We start from the raw sequence: 23,757 nt of genomic DNA on the forward strand, positions 1-23,757 counted from the left end.
CAGTATTTAGAAAATGAGCAAAAAAATTACGTTTGTTGTATGGGAGCCCCCAAAATATTTAATGTATTCTAGTTTTCAGTATTTGTTGTTATAGCGGCAACAGAAATACATCATCTGTGAAAATTTCAACTCTCTAACTATCACGGTTCATGAGATACAGCCTGGTGACAGACGGACGGATGGACGGACAGAGGAGCAAAACAATAGGGTCCCGTTTTACCCTCTACCCAAAGGGGAACCCTAATAGGTATAAAAATCTTATTTCTGAAACCTTCATTAAAAAGGTCCGTAAAATTCACCCCTTTCGTTATTTATTTGGGACGTACAGATGTTCCGTTGTCGAATTTCTAAGAGATTCGCTGCAGGCGCAATTAATAATAATATCTTGATGAAAAGAACATCTTACAGAAACAAGTAATCTTTCCTGAAAATTAGATTTCGTTATCCAAAACGTACAATTTATTTTACTAATTAGATTAATTAGTGCTTAAACCTCTTGTTATACTTTTGTGAATTAATTTATAAACAATGGTGAGAACAATAGGAAGAGGACGTTTCTACATATATTTTTTTAGCATATTGTTTTAAATACCTTAAAGGAATAAGGCCTAGGATTTTTTCTAATTAAAAAGATTTCTAGATCGAAAAATACCGAGTATTAAGTAACTTAATGTACTTGGAATGCATGGGTTCTATCAATGATTATAGCATATTTAAAATTAGTACTAAACGATCCATTTGCTCAGAAAATGAAAACTTCGCATTCTCTGTTTAGTTTCACACAAATAAAAAAATTGAGCTCGTACAATGCGAAAAATGCCTGTAACAAACAAACAAAAGAAACAAAAAAACAAGGCTGTTGTATATACCTCGTTAAAATACTCCCATAACTCGTTAGACCATGCTTATGCACCGAAACAGTCTAAAAAATAGGAGGCTTATCAATTTCACTGGAATTTCAAAAAAGCAACATAAATTGACTTAACTCTGTAATCCAGTTTGGACCAGATTAATCATCCTTTTAGTTCTATATCGTTAGCCTTTGTACCAACGTACGAATTTAAAAAGTCCAGTTTAAAGCGGTTAAATCTGGAATAATCCAATTAAGACTAGAAAGGTCATGTTGCGTCGGTAGTTAGTGTTTTGATATTTAGATTAAACCCTGATGGTTTTAACCCAGTTTCGTATGTGATTTCAGTGTTTATGCATTCCTGGTAATTGAAAAGTTAGGAAAAACGGCTTTTCTTGGAAAAGTAGATTATAGGGCATTATTGCGAGGGTAGATAATGTTTTCGTTGTTGTTGTTGTTACAACTTTGAGGACGAGGTGAATAGGAGAATTCAGTTGGGTTGGGCTGCATTTGGGAAGCTACGTCGAGTCCTAACATCGTCGATCCCACAGTGCCTAAAGACAAAAGTCTTCAATCAGTGTGTCCTACCTGTCATGACTTACGGAGCCGAAACGTGGACACTGTCGGTACGGCTGGTTCACAAGTTTAAAGTCGCTCAGCGAGCTATGGAAAGGGCTATGCTCGGCATTTCTCCGAGGGATCGCATCAAAAATGAGGTAATCCGTCAGAGAACCAAGGTCATCACATAGCCCACCGAATCAGCAAGCTGAAGTGGCAGTGGCTCGGCAAACGTAGTGTAGGACGTCCTCAGGCACGGTGGAGTGATGACTTGCGCAAGACGGCTGGCAGGAGCTGGATGCGAGAAGCTGAAAATCGATCTCAGTGGCGTGCACTTGGAGGGGCCTATGTCCAGCAGTAGACTGCGATAGGCTGATGATGATGATGAGATAATGTTTTTATTGTGATATTCATTGAAACGAATAGACATTATTATTTTGTTTCTCGTGCCCCGAACACAAGCATTTTAGCGTGCTACTTTCTTACGCGATACCCGGTTATGGCACATCCACTAGTCATTTTGTTATCCATGGCTTATTGTTACCACTACGAAGCCGTAGACACTTGTAAGCGTTTAAATCGCTGTATTCATTAGCAAAACGTTGCACGTAGAGAAAATTGTGAACTACTCAATTATTTTACTGCAGTATCAGAATAAAGAGCATTTCAAGTTAGTTTATAAACTAGACTTAAAGAAAAGATTAATGTATCTAAGATTGTTGTGATTGAGTTCACGATCGGTTAAGCCAATCAGAGATGACTTTAGTGTTCTTGGGATTTGTTTATCGGAAGCCAGTAGCGGTTAAAACCATTTCTTAAGGAATGAATTTATCTAAATGAACGAAGAAGTTAAAAATGAAAGGTTTACAAACACAGCTACATTAGCTACAGGGATGTTTAAGATGTAGGTAACACCTATCCTATATATATCCTATTTTACCGATCTCCCTAAGGAGATCGGTAAAATTTCTCGTATAGATTGAATAAGGACCCGTGTAGAAAATTTCGTAAGTATTAAATAAAAGAAACGTTTTGCCATGTATTCAAACTGGTGTTCGAATACCGGGAAGTGATCCTTACAAAAATAATTGTTCATACAAAATAACCACAAAAATTACCAAAACATTGAAGTTGTAAAGTTAAAACGAAACAGCCATCGAATGAAGTTTGAACTTTACCTAATTTAACCTTGTTACCAAGAAATGTGCGGTACTTTACAAACGAAGTGAGTTTTGGCTACCCGTTGTACCTAAGATAACAAATAAAACTTTTGTAAAAGATCATGTACTGTGGCCGTCAAAAACGGACATCAAAAAAATACCGGGCGTTTCTTTTTTATGTTGCCGTTTTTTTGGGTGTAACAGGGAAAATAAACTGAAAAATAAAAACATTTTTCTCACAAGATTTCAGTGGTCTGTAGTAAAAACATCGTACCTTCATGCCTAGTTCTCAGAAAGGTAATGGAAATACATAGACTCTTATCAATTCAAAAGCCTGTTTAGTGTTTAGTCCTATGCTAAAACTACTTTTTACCTTTTTACAATTGAAATCTTTTAACTAGCTGCTAGGTGCTCATTATAGTCGTAATAGAATGTAAAATTTAAACTGCAATTTTTAGTCGGTTAAAAGGTACATAATTGTTAAAAACAAATAAATGATTTACTTCTCACATTCATTTAAAGCCCAAAATCTATGCCTGCCGGGGCTGCGGGTTGTTCGAAAGAGATACCGCGGCCCTGGTACATAAAAGGCCTATGACGGAACACGACGGTTTTTAGTCAGTAAGAGTCTGACACTCCCTCACCGCTGCTAACCCACACCGGGAGGGGTCATTTGATGATTTTTGATGTCGGAAAAAAAAAAGCCCAAAATCTATATAAATAATTTGTCTCTATATTAGTAGGTACTATATTATATGATATATATTTTTTTATTGATTTATGGTGCTTATTATTGATTTTACGAAGTAGACTACCAACATTACAAATTACATAAAACAGAACTTTCAAAAAGTCAAACGTTAAAACTAAGTCTATCAATAGAACAGAATGCTGATTCCGAGTTTTGACAGCTTTCGCAACTCGATACGTAATTATAAGTCTATTGAAATAAAGAGTCGTATGCTACGTCACATTATTTAGGTATTATATTCTTCTTTCATTTTGCCGGTTAACAATGATTACACTCGCAAAAGTGAGCTCAAGTGTAATACGACCAAGTACTGATGACAGTCTTTATTAAATACACAATTCTAAGATAAGTGCTACGTGATTCAATGGTATGATAATCTTCGCATCGAAAAAATTAACTTGCAAACTCGCACTAGGCACTCAAATAGGTTTTCCAATAACTCAGTACAAACAAATATACGCCCTCACTCCCTGTAGATTGAACGGAAATGAGCTGATCAAGCAAATATACCAGATGCAACCTACACTATATAGTTGACTTTCTAGATAGGATAGAGATAAGGGCGGAACAAAGTTCCAATTGATGCAGATAATACAACCCTCTTGTTCGGAAATTGAATTCATAGAATTGGTCTAAAATCATCATTTGATTTTCGGTTGTGGGCAGTGCACGAAATAGGTCAAACTGTCCAGTTTTCGAACAATCTAGCAAGGATTTTAACAAATTATGTAAGGAGTACTCTTTTGACCCATTCAATACCAAGGGTGTTGTGGTTCGTAGGCAGCTAAATCATGGCTTTTTCATTCAAAATTTAACTTTGTTATCACTAATTTTAATATCTCATACTACATATAAGCGTGTTATTCTATTGCAATCCGTGCAAAACCCATAATTGGGTTTTTTGTTTCTCTGTCTATGTCAACATATAACATTGTTTTGTATAGCTGTTGGTTTTCTAATAAATAAATAAATTATGTTCTAGAATGTGGAAAATTAAAAAAAAAACAGTAATAGGTCTTCATTTAGGCGTGTTTATAGCAATTAAAAGGAGATGTAGTAAATATGAATATCTATAAAGACAACTATGTATCTGTGCTACTGACATGGCAATTTGCAAGAGTTCTCATTAAAATTTTGACACGACACAAACACTGAATATTTGTGAACATACTGTGATGTACGAAGTTAACCCAAAAGTCTAAATAGGTATATGACATTGATTAATTAAAACAATAACAAGCCTAAAATAGCTGCCCCAAATAAATTGGAACCTAACGTATATTTACAAGGCACCTAACATGATTACATTAAAAGCGGAGTCATGAGTAGAGCAACAATGTACCCAAGAGAGCCATGCCGAGACAGTTTATTAAATGCTTTTATTTACTTGGTTCAGGCACGCAAACTGCGCATTTCCTATAAACGAAATTTTCAAGCATCTGTTATACCTATAATATAGTTCCATAGACCAAAGCTTTTTTGTTATAATGATTATAATTATAATCTTAGTTCATCAGCCACTGACATCAGCGACTTCACGAATGTTAGATAATAATGGTGGTGGCATTATTAATACTTAGATGTTATCCCACTAATCATAAGAATTTTGATCATGTTCTAAATCAGAGATTACTTGGACAAAATGCTCCACGCTTTATTTCTTTAAAAAAGCATATTCCATATATTTATATATATATAAAAATTAAACCAGCTTTCCGTTGTCACGACATAACATGAAAACGGCTTGACCGATTTGGCTGAAAATTAGAGGGGAGGTAACTTAGATCCGGGAGAAGGTTTTAGGATACTTTTTGTCACCATCCGGCTACGGGACGCGGGTGAAACCGCGGGCGAAAGCCAGTAGGTAATAAAAACGAATGCTATTTGTTTATCTACTTCACAAGTAAAAACAAGATGACAAAACGAAGGCACTTTTATAAACAGTTGCATAATACTATACCTAAGAATAGCCAGGATTCAAAGGGAACATTCGAGAAAACCTACCTTTCTATAAATACGACGAAGGAGAACAAAACAACGAACGGAGATGTCATAACGGAAAATCACCTACGAAAATAGCGTCACCAAAATGCGGGTGTTCGAGAGTTAAGGGTTATAGACCAACCCGCCAATTTTTGGAAAAACGAAAATCTTCGACGATGCGTCAAATAAACTAAACGCCTTATTAGTTCATTCGTAATAGAGCGTTTTGGTCACGCCCGCCATACGTCATTTGGCCCAGACGAAGGCGCCTGACCTACCTGCCTTGTAGCATCTCCGCTCAACTTTCTTTACTCCGTGGATATGACAGCAGTTATTACTTAAAACAATGTAAGATTTCAACTCATTGTTTTGATTGTCGCTTCTGTTATCGCATTCCTGTAGATGGCAGCCCTGTGTAATTGAAAACTATCCTACTTGGACATAGACTAAGTTTATGTAGATGATGATATCTTTTTAAAATTTCTTTTTCGAATCGGAAAGTTTTTTTTTTTTACAGTTCGATTGTTTATTTGTGGTCGTATTTTACGTAAAAAGGCAAAGAAATCATGGACACATCATGTTGAATTCTGGTAAAGGTTTCAGGTTTTTATTTGATGGCACCCAGTAAGTCTTTATAATACTTTTACAAAGAACGTGTTCATAAATAAAAGTAAAATATTTTTATGTACTATTATCAAAAATAATACCTATTCTAAAACTTAGTTAAATTGCACTCAAAGTTTCATAATATTATGTTACTTTAATCAACTATTCAATTATTTTTTAATTAGTACTATTCGAATTAAAACAATTTCAGTTATTAAAAGAGATTTATGATAACTAAAATATATCTAGCTCAAAATTTTGTATAAGCTGCACTTAGATTAATTTCGTTTACAATTAATTGTATTAAGGGCCGATTTTTCACTAGTCAGATAAAACGTCAAGTAGCTAACAGATCAATATCTTTTTAACTAACCAATAAAGAGTTTCAATTTTTCAAAGTATAGTTATCATTCAGTTTACTACCTGACCATTTTTTGTGACTAGCTTCACACTACATCTGTGTGAGCGAGACGCGCTTATGAACATTTACAGATCTAAGAAAAAGACAGACAACTTTCAACTTAATGACAGCGGTTGTCACATTTTAGAGGGAATCATAACCTTAAACTTTGACGACTCGTCTTCGTGTTAATATTTTGTTTCCGTTCAAATTTCTTGTTTGCTGTTTGTGTGTTGAGTGTAATCATGGAAAATATCGTAAAACGTGAACGTTCCATGAATTTTAACAAAAGCGAAATAAGATTATTGACTGAATTGGTGGCAAAACACCGTACTATAATTGAAAATAAGCATTGCAGCAATAAGCAGCAATAAAATTGCACATTACTTTTTTCGAGACGAAATCTCCTATGAAATTTCTTATCATCCCATAGAGACATATTATCAGGTCTCTCTCTAATAACTCTTTCTCTTCTGTCTGACTCTAAATAATTTAGCACCATATCATCCTCCTCGATTGTTTCATCGTCGATAGAATCAAACATATCCATTATTTTATAATTTAGGAAGCAAAAACACAAATAAAACCTACAAAAACAAACGCGCGGGATTGCAGAAATGTCAAAATATCTGAGTTAACTGACCGTTAGCGTGCTACTGGGTCCGTAAAGGGCCAGATAAGTTTATCGACTGGATAGAGAGGTTACCTGACCGTTAGGGCCTATTTGTCAATTGAAAAATTGAGATTAACGCTATCTGTGGAATAAACCTAATAAAACTTTAAGGGCCGATTTTTCAATAGTCAGATAGAGGGAATGATAAGGTTTATTTCGCTTTTGTTAAAATTCGTGGAACGTTTTACGATATTTTCCATGATTACACACAACACACAAACAGCTAACGAAAAGAAATTCGAACGGAAACAAAATATTAACACGAAGACGAGTCGTCAAAGTTTAAGGTTATGATTCCCTCTAAAATGTGACAACCGCTGTCATTAAGTTGAAAGTTGTCTGTCTCTTTCTTAGATCTGTAAATGTTCTTAAGCGCGTCTCGCTCACACAGATGTAGTGTGAAGCTAGTCACAAAAAATGGTCAGGTAGTAAACTGAATGATAACTATACTTTGAAAAATTGAAACTCTTTATTGGTTAGTTAAAGAATCAGATAAAGATATTGATCTGTTAGCTACTTTACGTTTTATCTGACTATTGAAAAATCGGCCCTTAGAGTACAAAGCACAGTGCAGATTAAACAATCGGCCTACAGTTCACCCGATGGTTGGTACAAAAATAAAAAGAAAATTCGAATTCAATCAAAGTTTTTAGTCGGTCTGATACCGACCAAAACCCTGATTGTTATGTGCGAACCACTATTCATTTCCATACCGATTTATGAATAAGATTGATGCCCAAATAGCCGGCTGTCATTGTACCTCCTTGGCAGTCGTTACGGGTAGTCAGAAGCTAGTAATTCTGACACCAGTGTAACCAAGGGGTATTGGGTTGCCCGGGTAACTGGGTTGAGGAGGTCAGATAGGACAGTCACTCCTTGTAAAGCACTGGTACTCAGCTGAATCCGATTAGACTGGAAACCGACCCCAACATAGTTGGGGAAAAGGCTCGGAGGATGATGATGATTATGAGGCCAAATAAATTATCGGCCAACTAAATGTCTGCAGACTGCTTCTCTTATAAAAATCATACTCTTTATCATAGTTCTATCTTTTTTAACTAAGAAACATAGAATAATTAATTACTATACTTCAAAGCTACATAAGCTGCTTCAAGCTAGTCGCGCATAATATTACACCCTTTCAGTTTCACGGTCTTTCACTATTGCGTAGAAATTCATTCGACGCCTTTTCATTTCAATTTGCTGGATTCTTTTATATTACTGCATACTGCATACAAAATGGCGTCGCTCTTAAAAAGTAATTTAGAATCTCATTTGGCGCGGCTAACACGTGTTTTTTATTTGTTTTATAAAAATAAAATAAATAAATAAAACTTTCAAAATGTCGTATAGGTACTAATTGTATTTGAAATACGAAAATGATATTGTTTTATCTATGGATTTGATTTCCGAAGCCATTTTGAATTTTAAAATTATGGAAAAGCTAACGATATTTATTTGTCTACATATTCTTATACGAAAACCAGTATATTGTATGTATAGTATATGCACAGTACATGTGTAGTGTACAGTATATTGTTGTATTGTACTGTATTCGTTGTAAAAGTAAATCTTGTTTAAAGAATCATGATGCAAAATTTTTGTTTTAAATTAATGCATAAGTTCTGTATAATTATACCCACCAAAAACATTAAATGTAAAAAAAAGCCAATCCTCTACGCAATCCCTCCACCGTAAAAAGTTTTGAGCCATGGCCAAGTCAATATTATTGTAATGTGAACAAAACTATTGATATAGTCACAAAATATTGATTTATTATTACAAATAAAGTTGAACAGGACTTGGCTTCTATGCGATCTCAAAACTTTTTACGGTGGAGGGATTGCGTAGAGGATTGGCTTTTTTTTACATTTAATGTTTTTGGTGGGATCTAATTTATTTTTTGTAGGTCTCTTTCTTCTCTAAGTATTTAACAAATTAAATTAACTTACATGCAACTAACTAAATATGTACACCGAAAGTAGCACGTAAACAACATTTTTTAAAAATAAACTAAAAAATTTCGAAATTGTCGAATTTTTGAATCGAATATCTTTTAGAATAAAAGAGATTTATTTCAGAGGTAGATGGCGCTATCACATGATTTTTTTTTTTTAAGTACTACTTATACTATGCTATGTAACGAAACCATAGCGCGATTTAGACCAGGACAACGCCATCTATAGAGCGAGTATGCAGTATTTATCGCACTGCATTAATATGAAAGATTTTATCATTATTCATTTCATTTTAACCTAGCTTTTTTATTCATATGTATGTATATTTAATACATAATAACAATATACCACACTACGTAACAATAAAACAAATACATTTTGTACATAAATAAATAACAAAGTTATCAATGCAGTCAAAATTCATACACAATGTTCTTGAAAAACCGCAAATATAAATTTGTTTCCGATTTTTTTATTAAGTTTTAAGGTTTTTATAATTTTCCCTTTATATGTAGCTGATAACCTGTGTTGGTGCCAAATTTGAAGGTTCTCAGTTTGCTAGAAGTACCTTAGACTTTTGATGATCGGTCAGTGAGTCAGTGACAAAATCGTGTAACTTCGATCGCTCATAACTCGTAAACCATTTATTCAAATGTCTTGTAATTTTGAGACTGAGCTTGTTCTAATAGTTACTCTTGGTCATCGAAAACCTAAACTCCTAGCTTTGTTCACATGGAAGATACAGGGGGCTGAAATAGCCGCGAAACGCTTCGAGAAAAGATGGTACGGCCGTGCCCGCTTTGCTCGAGTCTTGGCTGGGGCACTGCCGTGCCCTCAGATAATTGTTAATTCCTTGAAAATAGATACATACAATATTGTAGTGAAAAATGTGTGTATGGCCTTAAATTTCTAAAAATACACCTTCATTGTGTGTTCATATCATATTTCATAGCAATCTCTGCTGCCCCATGGTTCAATAATGGATTTATTGCGCCAGTGCACCATTTTCTATAATAAATGGTTTTTCATCTCTTGGGAAATACCTAATCTTTGTATCTCTACGTTTCCATGTTTCTTAAGAACGCCCGTTTTGAAATGATCGATCTATGATCAGTGCATTTTTAAATGTATATTTCTTTGTTAATTTAGGCATCGCAGTGCGTTTACCGGCCCGCATTGGGCAAGCGTGGTGATTAATGCTCAATCCATCTCCGTATGAGCGGAGGCCTGTTCCCAGCAGTGCGACGATGAAAAGGCTGTAACAGTAACAGAAACAGTACGTTTTCAGTCAATATGTGTTGTATGAGTAAGAAAAACGAACCCTTCTTAATCAGGTTATATAAAAAGACATTTGTTTTTTTTTATATTAAAACTATTTTTTATTTTATTTTCTTCATTTCAAAACAGTTCGTTTTGGTTATTGCAATAAACATGCATGTTCTCTTTCACTGACAATATGGGACAAAAGGTACTCGAAAACACAAAAAAGGAGACAGCTAAATTGTAATCGTAAATTAAATACAAATAAACTCAAATGTCTCCTGAAAATTTTAATAACAATAAATTCACCTTTTACATATTTAAAGGTTTGACCCACAGATATCCGTATTTCTAATAAATACTACCTTTTTATCACGCGATAACTTCTGTAGCCCGTTTGTCGGCAATTCAATGTAAAGCCATTTTAAGATGAGCTAACAAAATGAAAAGTGTGAATACTTAGAAGGCTCAAGTTAGACTGGTATCTAACCTTTAATATGTGGTAGGTTGTATTACAGGAGCTGCAAAAAAAAACGTTTGAAGAAAAAGTAAAGGACCAATATAAAAGTGGAAATAATTGGTAACCTCTATAGATGTTATCTATCGCATTCACAAATAAGAAACTTCACACAAATTCGTTTTTTCTTCTTTAATTTTCAAAAGAGTTTTGCAGTGACCATTTTTGTCCTTGACAATACAATGCATCTTCTCACTGTGGAGATTTGAGAGAATTTTCAAATTTCAAAGCGTTTCACATGTCTGTAAAAGCTTCGTATATCTGTCAAAACTATACAGGGTGTGTCGTTCACAATCACATTAAATCCTATCCCATATACTTTATGATATTCTATGGCAAATTGTAAAAAAAATAACCTAATCCATTCAGTGGTTTAACCACAGGAGTCATTTTTCGTTTTTATAATTTACAACATCATGTGTAAAGTAGAGATAAAGTTAGGAGTATCGAATATTTCGATCAGTTGACAGCTGTCAGTTTTCAAGGGAATACTTCAGTTGTTTGTATTGACTGACTTTTATATGGTGTTCTTATTTTCGCACATTTTTATTCAATTTACTTAATTTGAAAAATTCATTTTTTTATTTTTACGTATTTTTCTTTTTTCTTTGTGTTATTCCACTTATATTAATCAGTATATCAACGCATCTCATTTAATGTGATTGTGAATGTGAATGTGATTGTGACACACCCGATATATAAACAGTTTAGAAATTCAATTCTCATTTAAAGCGCAAATTTCTTTAGAAATAAACTTCGGATTCTCTGAAAATGTATAGCTCATTGAAGCAAGCTTAGATGATGATGGAATTTGGCTGTCAAATGTTAACACTTGGTAACAACTACGAATGTAGACATTTTATACTTGAACAGAAGCCTAATTAAAGTAGTTCAGAAATAACTATTAGGTACATCCATTACCTACTTACCTACTGGAAAATAACTATTATCAACTGGTACAACCATTTACTAATACAGTTTTCAGAAAGATTGTGACTGAGACGGTACCTAGACCTACAACATTGCGCAATATTACAATAAAATATTGCGCAATAAAAACCATTTCGCAGCGTTCAACATGAACCCCAGACGTCAATACATTCTCACAGTATGGTTATATTGCACAATTTAATTGACTGTCTCGCGAGCGCTTTACCTTAGATCATAAATTAAAGTTGTCTTTGACAATGGTCACCATGCCGGACTGCCGAACCTGAGGTCCCGGGTTCGATTCCCGGTTCGGGCGACATTTGTGCGATGAGCATGCTTGTTGGCCGTGGTCTGGGTGTTAAATATGTATGTATTTATAAATATGTATATATGTAGCTATATGTAGTTTATCAGTTGTGTTAGCACCCATAACACAAGTTAATTAATAACTTTGCTTGGCGCTAACCGAAAAGGTGTGAAAAGGTGTCCAGGTGTCCCGACATTACAATTTCCGACATTATAATACTCTTAAACGCTACCTTAAATAGAGTCTCTAAAACTTTACGTTTTTACCTTTACCTATAAATGAATTTCTTACTCTTTGACCAGATGTATCGACTGTTGATACTCCTTGAAATGCAAAGGAAGACAACTTTAAAAAGAATCTCCCTGATACCACAATGTTTTTGCGGAGCGGTATTGAAAATTCTTAATTTGCTGCGGGCAGATATCAAAAGTTTTTTATTACCGTAATTAAAAACCGGCCAAGAGCGTGTCGGGCCATACTTAGTGTAGGTTTCCGTAGTTCCCCGAGGCCCGTACCTAATAGGTGGACAAACTAGATGGGTTACGTATGTCGGGTTTTCAGTGGTAATTTTGGATTGCGTGAACTGATTTTGATTTTTTTTTATTTGAATGAATATACGTTAAAGATTTCAAATATGTAGTTTTCAAATACGGTTAAATTACAAGGTTAGTAAAAATGCAGTTTGTAAAATTTTCCAAGAAAGTTTATTTAAGTTTATTATTTGAGATTTTTTTTCATATTTTTTAAAATCTAACTTTTGAACCATAGTCAACACACATTGTTTCAACTTTCGGAGCGATGATTTCCTAAAATATTAATATTATAAGAAAAATGATGTTAGTAAACAAACCACCCAAAGATGAACTGGTAGAAAACGCGTAGGGCGTTAAGTCCGCCCTTGGACAAAATATGCAGAAGTATTAAATAAATAAATAAACACCTATTCATTTTTAAATACCTGTTCAACGATCCATCACACGATAGGGTTGGAATGAAAAAAAGACACGCCCCACTTTACGTTTAGTGGGATACCCTGATAATATTTTCACTTTATATTTTTTTTTCAATGGGGAATTTTGTCGACGTGATTGATATACATATTGATACCAAATCTCAGCTCTCTAGTGCTAATGTTCACTAAGATTGAAGCAGGACGGACGGACTGACAAGGCGAAACTCTAAGGATTCCTAGTTTAGTACGGAACCCTAAAAGTAGCTCGAGTTTACGTTTTTTTTAACTTTTAATTTGGAAAAGTTAAGTTTTGCTTAGCACGAAACAGTCTATTTTCTTTTGTTTTTAATTCGAGTAGATACAATTGGTGCTCTGATTTCGGAAAAAACGCATGTTGTTGCTATACGTTTGCATTTTTTTATAAAGCTTTATGAATATTATACTGTAGATGGAATTTCTGTACTAAATAGTAAATTAATATTATCTTCTAATTTTATTAATGTTAAATTACCTAGTAATACAAATTAATATTAAAACCTAATAAAGCCAATATTTGTATGTATTCAATTAATATAATTTTCAATATCCTGCAGCAATTTTATTATTAATTTTCTTTAGTATAAAATTTTATTTGTCAGTAATATGTAATGAGTATTTATTTTAATGTTCATTTAGGCGGCAATAACTTTATGTTCAAACAATTTTTTTGATTTAGACTTCCCTTCATTAATTTTGAATCTTAGTTAAGTACCTAAAGCCTCAGGCAAGTAATAAAATTATTGAATTAATAATCTTTTTATAATAGTGTATTATATCGGGTTATATTATATTCGTTTTTAATCATGTAAATTATGTTTAATTTGTTTGCCTTACTTTTTTATTAATTCCTATATTTACCTAAACTATAGGACCTCTCTAAATCACAGACAATAAAAACTACGCTATCACTTCATTAATTAACATTTAAGCATTTTTTACTTTGATGTACCTACAACAATCCCATATAAAAAACTATACTAATGTCTTAAAAATATAATGCGGCATACATTGCATTTCCCGCCTTTTATAAATTAATTAAAACATAATTACAGCTCCTTAATCCTCGAAACAAGCCGTTGTTCAAAGCCTTTTGAAACTCGAATAAGGATTACCTACATTGTCCCTTTTGTCTAAAATAAGTAGTAGTGACAACAAAAAACCGGCCAAGCGCGAGTCGGAATCACACGAAGGGTTCCGTACCATGATTTATAAAACCGCATCTAACTGTTGCCGTTATCGATATCGAGCAAAAATGAGCAAAACAATCACGTTTGTTGTATGGAACCCCCCCAAAATATTTATTTTATTCTAGTTTTCAGTATTTGTTGGCAACAGAAATACATCATCTGTGAAAATTTCAGCTCTCTGACTATCACAGTTCATGATATACAGCCTGGTGACAGACGGACGGACAGAGGAGCGAAAACAATAGGGTCCCGTTTTACCCTTTGGGTACGGAACCCTAAAAACAGAGGACGCTACTGTGCCTTATTAAAACCTCTTTGCAAACTTCTTTAGACTTCAAAGAACGTTCTAAATATAAATAAATCTGTAAACATCTTTTACAATATCAATTTGAATGGTTTTATGAATATTCTTTGACGCATTTCTTTAGTAAAATGTAGGGTAAGTTATAACTTTGCATGTATTTAGACATCGAGAAATTATTAGGGTGAGTAGCATCATTTAACTATAACAAAAACCAATCTATAACCACCGGTGAAATTACCGCGCATTGGTCAAATCAATGATTAATCTTGCCAAGAGGTATCCGGTTAGACTGGAAACCAACCTTAATACAATTGGAAAAAGGCTAGGCAGCTCAGATGATCGTCAAATCAGTTATTTGAAAACTTAAAACGGTTCGTTTAAAATAAGTAGTTAAATGGTACAACTCATCGTTAGTTGGGCGTACATTTCTTGGTAACAGGTAGGAGCAATTGCCTCCTATTTAATTTGACTTAAGCCATAAACATTAACTGTAATGAATAAATGATTCGCCAAAAGTTAATAAAACATTAAACTTCAACCAAACGTTTACATTTTTTATTACATTTCTTAGAATCTAGAGCTCGAGTCAACACCTACACTTGGAATCACAAAGTTCTGCTAAAATGCCTAAAACAGATTACAGAACACTTTACAAGGTAAATCTGCTTGAAAACTAATGGCTACTGATTCTTTCGCAGAAATAGGTACCTACTTTAATTTAAGGGGTGATTTAATTAGGTGCACAAAGAACAATGTCAGGTTTCGGCCCACCCAATCAACTTTTAAAACTAAATTCTCACGGACACAAAGTTCTTTACTACAAAAATTTAAATATAAAATACTAACTTCTTATAAAATATTTAATTGTTATCTAGAACTTTAAAAAAAAAATCATATTATTTTGTTTATCGAGTTCAGGTTTTTCGTTTTAATAATTTGGATTAATTTGGTTTTGAGAAGTTCAATGCAAAAGTGGAAAACATAGAAAAGCTTCTGACATTGAACTACACAAAAACCTGTAAGAATTTTCACTGTACATGAAATATTTTTATTGAGCCTAAGTTACTATGGACGTCTGACATTGTTCTTTGTAAACGACGAACACAGTTATAGTCTCCTAGTAAATTATTTATTTACCATACATATTGTATTCGTATACAGGTAGCAACTTTTTTTGAAATCTATATTTTCCATAAACAAACGATTTCCACCCAAAACACGTTTTGAGGGTCCCAGAAATCCCACAAAAAGCGTAACATAAAACTTTTTCCAAAATCACGTTGTTCTACCAAACGTTTGCAAAAAGCAAAAAAAGTAAACGGGAAAAAAAACAAAGATTTTTCCGAAGCCATGAAAACTCACTTTTCTTCTACCTCTTCGGAACAGGTGGTTGCAACAGATTCAGGCGTAGGTATATATAAGATTCACATCCCCTTTTCATTTAGTATCGCGTAGACCGCCGCCCGTGACGGACGTCCCGCGTTCCTAGTGGTTTCAAATCGTACTTTGTTTCTCGTATTTATTAAATAACTTACATTTTTCGGATTGGTTCTGGTTTTGAAGTGAATTGTTCTGGATTTGTGGATCATAATGCCTTAGGTAAGTTACATAGAGGTTTTTGATTAGGAAAAGTAGCGTTATGTGGTACTTTTCAGAATGAATGGTAAATTCAAGGGTGTAAGTTAAGGAAAACATATCAAACAAGTTTTATCAAGAATAAACCCGAAATTCAGACGCGTTTCCTATTCTTCTTGGTAGTAATTAAGTATACGTAACACTGCATCTAAATAATATTTGAAATTGAATCATACAAATTATTCTGAAAAAAAGAATTTGTTGGGCAGAAGACAATCATTTTTTTTTTATTTACATTTTCAAATCCTCCTGCAAATTTTGCATATCCACATTACTTCCGGATTTTCATTATTTTACAATCGTCTCTTAAAACCGCAGAAAGCTAAAAGCTTTTCACAAAAAATAAACTGCTGAATACCATTGAAACTTGGTACTCAAATATCTCTAACGGACACGGATTAAGTACTTTTTTTTACAAAATCACTTAATCTCAACTTATCATCATAAATAAAGGGAAAGTGAATAGATAAACCACAGATAAGGGTAGACATTAAACCTTAAGAAAAGGCGCAGGCATTATCCTCCGAGCCTTTTTCCCAACTATGTTGGGGTCGGCTTCCCGTCTAACGGGATGTAGCTTTACAAGTAGCGACTGCCCTATCTGACCTCCTCAACTCAGTTACCCGGGCAACTCAATACCCCTTCGTTAGACTGATGTCAGACTGGTCTTTACTTACAGTTACAGTTACAGCCTTTTTATCGTCCCACTGCTGGGAACAGGCCTCCTCTCACACGGAGAAGGATTGAGCATTAATCACCACGCTTGCTCAATGCGGGTTGGTGATTTCAGACTATATAGTCCAGGTTTCCTCAAGATGTTTTCCTTCACCTTTTTATCAGCCATTGGTGTATAAGATACACTTAGAAAGTACATACAAACTTAGAAAAGTTGCATTGGTACTTGCCTGACTTGGATTCGAACCCGCGCCCTCATACTCGACTCGGCCTTTACTTACGCAGGCACTAGTAATAATTAGTGAAAGTGTGTTTACTGCTAACTACACATAAAAGGAGGCAATAAAAACTTATGACGATCATAATTGATACAGTACCAAATATGATAATCAAAATAACAAACGTCATTATTATGTTAGTCCGTAGACCTTCAAATAGCAATGGGCAATGTGAACAATGATTACAATATCTTTATTTAGTAACACATTTTGTTATGGCAAGCTTAACCCATTACACCATAGGCATGCCCATGGGCAGTCAATACATGGAACTTGTCTTTATATTTACGTGTAGGTATCTCAAATAAAAACAAACGTAATAAAAGTAATTGTATCTGGTTTTAACGAATGTCAATCGCAGAAAAACGTCACGTCTTTGTAATTTTATATGCGTATGACGAACAAACCACGCCACACGATTATATGAATGGAGATGAGGATGTATACGTTTCTGTGTTAGGTATTACTTATTAATATACGTATAATCTTTGTGACTTCAATACTAACTGCAGTCCATTCAAGCGAAAACTACGATTAACGATACGATTTAATCGTGACACAGAGACAGTCGAGAGCATGAAAAAGGATATACCTCTTTCTTTTTATCAGGGTGCATTAACGCTCAATCCTTCTCCGTGAGAGAGGTGGCCTGTGCTCAGCAGTGGGACGATAAAAAGGCTGTAACAGTACAGGGTGCAAGAGGCCGAGTTACCTCGCGATGCTAATAGAACCCTGAGGAATCGTTAGGTGTCAAATATATTGTTGTGTTTTAATTTCACTACCGAAAGCGATGACGAATATAATCCTGACATTGGCAAAATCTTCGAGATCGTCATTGATGGCATAGCTTGTCATATTACCTTTATGTAGTAATATGCGTTACTACATAAAGTTAACGCTATCATCACTACAAATTCATCACCTGCCTAGCCTTTTCCCAGCTACCTTGAGGTCGGCTTCCACCCTAACCGCTTGCAGTTGAGTACTAGTGTTTCACAAGGAGAGACTTCCTATCTGACCTCCTCAACTCCTTGTCAGACTCAAAGGGTTCTTACTACCAGTAACGACTGCCAAAGATTCAAATGACGGCCTTATTAAAGAATTACTCTTACAGTTGAATCAAAACTCAACAGAGATCGATTATACTTACATTATAACATACATAGCTAACTCATGAATTTCTACTAAAATAACAATCTTAATAAAATATATGTACAAATGTGAAATCTAGTACTTTTGCTAATTAATTATGAGCACATAGCAATTCCCTTGGCACACCTCGGGTTAAATTACAGACAGTCGGAGTTTCATTTGAACAAAAGGATATCTTCTGATATTATTATGTGTGCGTATGAGAAAATATCTCTGTTTGTTTATTTTTTGTTTTTGTCTGGAACACACTTGTAGTAGAAAAAAATATACTTATATAATGGAATCAGGCGTTATTTCGTCGAAATCCATGACATTAATTGCTAGGAGAATAAAAGATAATGTGATTGTGATGTGTGTGAACACTTAATATCCTTCTTAACATTTAAAGAAAAAATATAATTCAATCCGTAATTTCAGCTCATGAGTATGAAACTTTGAAATAAAATTAAGACATGCCATTATAAAGAATAGTTTTCTTATCAAAACTAGGATTTTATGTAAATCATTGCATAAACGGTAAAATTATATGTAGGTAATTAAATAAAGTTTAAAGAAAATTATTATTGGAAAATTGTTATAGTTTGATAGATAAAAATAATAATTCTAATATATTTTTGCATTGAGTCTAATATCATGCAATTTGTAAAACTTTAAGGTATAGCAATCTTATTTAATAGTCATCATAAAACCTTATTTATAGTAGAACAAATATTGCAAACTTTCAATCTAGAAAAACTATCAATAATGGAAGGCATTATGTTTAAACCATAATACTCTCTGGGGTTTAATATTAATATCAATTGAATAGATAGTGATAATATTCTTAATAATTTTGATTATGATAGGAGGGATACATTTTATGAAGATTAAAAAAAAATAGGTATTTCAGTGTTTAAATATCTTTACCTACTTAAATTAAAACAGGTCGACTAATATTTTGTAGTGTGGGTGGATACCCTAAAATAAGAAAATACATATACTAGAGATTATCTGTAAGTGTACTTATGTCAAAGTACGATTTTGAAAGCCTTTCAGGACGCGACTAAAACCGCGTAAAACACTAGTACATATCATAAAATGTGAGCATTTCGCTGTTTGTTACTAACACTCGCTCGCAAGATTTTTTTATGGTTTCTATATGTTACCTACTTAAGTATATAGTAATGAAGTTCGCTCCTTACTCGTAAAAAGTTCCTAGAAAATAAACGAGTAAGAAAAAGTTTGAGAAAAATAACACCATGCAAGGCCATGAAGAATGTTTAAATTAGCAAAATGTTCGGTTAATGTTTATACATATTGTTGTTATATTATTTTCTATCATTGTTGTTTTATTTTTCAATCGTTGTTATACAAGCTGTTGATTTGCATCCGTGCCATAGTCAAAGACGTAATTATGCTAATGATTCTCGACCCAAATCAATAAGAAAATTGGTACGAAAATTTTTGTTTTTTTTTTTTTTTCGGAAATTCGTCAATGCCACCTACCCGTTTTCAAACTCGGCGCGTGTGTTACTGGCCTCAAAACTGTGCTGCGCCCTCACACAAACGCAAACACAAAGCATTCGCAACGATCACTCATGAATTTCATTCATAAAATTGGATTATTTCTGAAATACTATGACATTACAATGACATAAAAAGCAGCGCATATTAAGTATTTCCCGTAAACTGTAATTCCAATCGATTATTTACGTATTTTATGCCCTCCTCCTGAAGTATGGCACAAATGCAAATCAACACCTTGTATATCGAGATCGCGAAACTTTAAAATAAAATATATTTTCAAAAGTCATAAAAATAAGTGGTCTGTGAAAATATATTACTGCAAAACGCATAAAAAATCTTGCAACACGTGAAAAATCCATCGTCACGTTCAGATGCGTATTTACTTAACACACAATAACTTTCAATGTATTTAAAAGCCCTATTATACTCGTAGATTCTTCGAAATACTTTATTACGCTTGAATTATTATTTTTTTGAACATTTTACAAAAGTAATGCAAGCTTTTGTTAAGCAATAGGTATTAGTACCTAAAAGTTATTTTCTCTTTTTAACCGACTTCCCAAAAAGGAGGAGGTTCTCAATTCGGCCGGTATGTTTTTTTTTCTATGTATGTACATCGATTACTCCGAGGTTTATAGACCGATTTACGTGATTCTTTTTTTGTTCGACTCGGAATAGCTGCCAGTTGGTCCCATAGTCATCAGGTCAGGATCTGATGATGGAAACCCTGAGAAATCGAGGGCAACCTTCGAAAGTTGTAGGCATACATAGGGTAAAAACTTGACACTCAGGTGTACGCCTAAAAGCACTATTCAACAGTGAAGATTTGGAGCTGACCTGATGATGGAGCCCAGAGAGGGCCGAGGGAACTCGACAACTGAATATGTAAACTACCTCGTGTTTGGGTTTAAATTATTTGTATTGACAAGACCTTTGCAACAGTGAAGGTTTGGAGCTAACCTGATGATGGAGACCAGAGAAAGTCGAGGGAACTCGACAACTGAATATAGTAAAATACCTCGTATTTGGACTTATATTCTTTGTATTGATGAGAACTTCCCACTTATATGGATAGTGACAACTATTCGTTTCACTGAAAAGCAGTAAATAAAAAACTTTTTAACAAAAGAATTAAACCGACTTCCCAAAACACTAAAAAGCAAAAAAAAAAAAACTAATTTTAGGTGCATCGGCCTAGAAGTCGGTGGCAAAATTAGCTTAGTAACATCCATTGGACACCGACTTCTAGGCCGATGCACCTAAAATTAGTTTTTTTTTGCTTTTTAGTGTTTTGGGAAGTCGGTTTAATTTTTTTGTAAAAAAGTTTTTTTCACTTAAGCCTTTATGAATAGGTGATAAGAAAGTAATTATAAAACATAGCTTTCGTAATGAATGTGAGTCTATGATACGTTTAATATGAGTGATTTTCAGCATTAGCAGAATGACAATTTTTCTTGGTATAAATGTATAAAACTGAAATACAAAAAAGGAATTCAGTTTATTTTTTGTGGCATGCACTCTAATCGAATTCAAAAAACTTTTTACAAAAAAATAAAACCGACTCCCAAAAACACTCAAAAGCAAAAAAAAACTATTCTTAGGTGCATCAGCCTAGAAGTCAATGTCTAATGGATGTTCCTAAGTTTATACGCCACCGAATTCTAGGCTGATGCACCTAAGAATAGTTTTTTTTTGCTTTTGAATGTTTTTGGGAGTCGGTTTTATTTTTTTGTATTTTTTTTTTTATTTTTGGCTTTTCAGTGACAAGCATAGTTGTGACTATCTGCATTAGTGGAAAGTTCCCATCAATACGAATAATACAAGCCCAAACACGAGGTAGTTTACATATTCAGTTATCGAGTTCCCTCAACCTTCTCCGATCTCCATCATCAGGTCAGCTCCAAACCTTCACAGTTGCAAAGGTCTCGTCAATACAAATAATATAAGCCCAAACACGAGGTAGTTTACATATTCTGTTGTCGAGTTCCCTCGACCCTCTCTCGTCTCCATCATCAGGTCAGCTCCAAACCTTCACTGTTGTATAGTGTTATTAGACGTACACCTCATTGTCAAGTTTTTAATCTATGCACGCCTACAATTTTTGAAAGTTGCCCTTCATTTCTCAGGGTTTCCATCATCAGATCCTGACCTGGTGATTATGGGACCACCTGGAAGGTATACCCTACCAAAAAAAAAAAATTGCAAATCGGTCCAGGCGTCTTCGAGTAATCGGTGAACATACATAAAAAAAAAATAAAAAGCAGCAAACAACAACTGAAATCCCCTGATTTCAGTTGAAAAAATATTCCTGGTGAAAATGAAAAAAGTTTCAACGTTTTCCGGGATAGAATTACCTTACCTACGACATTATCTTCATTGGAGTGAAACATAGTAATCGACTGTCAAAATACTCATTCTCTCATATTACCTATTTTTGATAACACACTTTTTTTGATAACAATGTTATCCTTAATGACTATTCAGTGTATTCGTATATTTTTATGACCGATAAAGTAAGCTCACATCTATTTTTGCGATTATATAAATTAATATCACGATCAGCTTATCTAGATAATAGGCAGCTTTTACAGTCACTATGACTGAGCTAGGAGCCGGAAATAGGTCCTTCATAAAATTCTATGAAGCATTTTTCATGCATCACTGTGACAGCAGCGCATGTTTTAAAAACGCGAATGACGTTCATACAAGACTGTGTTTCGGATGGTACGTTAAACTGTAGGTCCCGACTGTCATTGAACATCCTTGGCAGTCGTTACGGGAAGTCAGAATCCAGTATGCCTGACACCAGTCTAATCAAGGGGTATTGGGTTGCCCGGGTAACTGAGTAAAACACTGGTACACAGCTGCACCCAACCCAATCCCAACATAATTGGGAAAAGGCTCGGAAGACGATGTTCATACAAGCTACTGTCTGTTATCTATTGTATAATTAGCCTTAGTGTCGTAGATTTTAGACATCACGATTTGAGAAACAACGTTCTGTTCACATAGAGCAGGGATGGTGAACCTTTATTGACTTACGTGCCAAATTAAATAGAAAACACAATCATAATTATAGAGGCGTGCCTTTATGGTAAATAGTTAACATGAAAAGGTAAAAGATTATGACGAAGGGACTTGTTTTTGATTCCCAAAGGAGAATGGGCGAAATGTTTGGGTGTTGGTCTAGTCCCCCTCTAGTAATGAGTCATACATGATTTGAAAGGTCTTTTCAAGCGTTACATTTTGTACTAACATACTACTTACCAAATCTTAGTACTTTAGATGGTAGAACGTGTTTAAGGTTTTCTTTTTATCGATATAAGCTTTCGAGATAGTTCTTAGATTCCTTCTCTAGTTACAGCCTTTTTTATCGTCCCACTGCTGGGCACAGGCCTCCTCCCACACGGAGAAGGATTGAGCATTATATATAATTAATTACTGCCTTCTCTAGTAATTAATTATATATCACTGGAAAGGCCTTTTTAAGTAGAACATTTCGTATGAACATACCTCCAACGTATTACAAGTACTTTAGAAGTTAGAGCTTATTTTAGATAATATTATCGATAGTTAGTTTCAAGTTCTTAGATTCCTTCTCTAGTAATGAATCATATATCACTGGAAAGGCCTTTTTAAATAGAAAATTTTGTACTAAAATACCTCTAACAAATTATCAGTACTTTAGAAGCTACAGCAGATTTTAGACATAGTTATTAATTCACTAAAGACGTTTTAACTCCCTAAATACTAACAAACGACAATCGCCGCCATACAAGCAAATACTCTGCATAACACAAGCTTTCTATTGATATATCACTAAATGCTACAGGAGAGGAAGACCAAAACGCTCATTGTCCTTTACATGAATTCTTAGATCTCTTAATAAAATAGGCTCTATTCTGAATATGGGAAGAATCATAATTAAGTACATAATTTCAATTGAAAACTTGCAAAATAATGGCGTGCCCAAATTATTTAGCTGCGTGCCACCACGGGCACGCGTGCCATTGGTTCGCCATCCCTGACATAGAGTGTTATTTTTAGCGTATAATACGATCATTGTAGCAATCCCT

This window comes from Helicoverpa zea, chromosome 14, assembly GCF_022581195.2.
Source record: "Helicoverpa zea isolate HzStark_Cry1AcR chromosome 14, ilHelZeax1.1, whole genome shotgun sequence".
NCBI classification, from domain to species: Eukaryota; Metazoa; Arthropoda; class Insecta; order Lepidoptera; family Noctuidae; genus Helicoverpa; species Helicoverpa zea.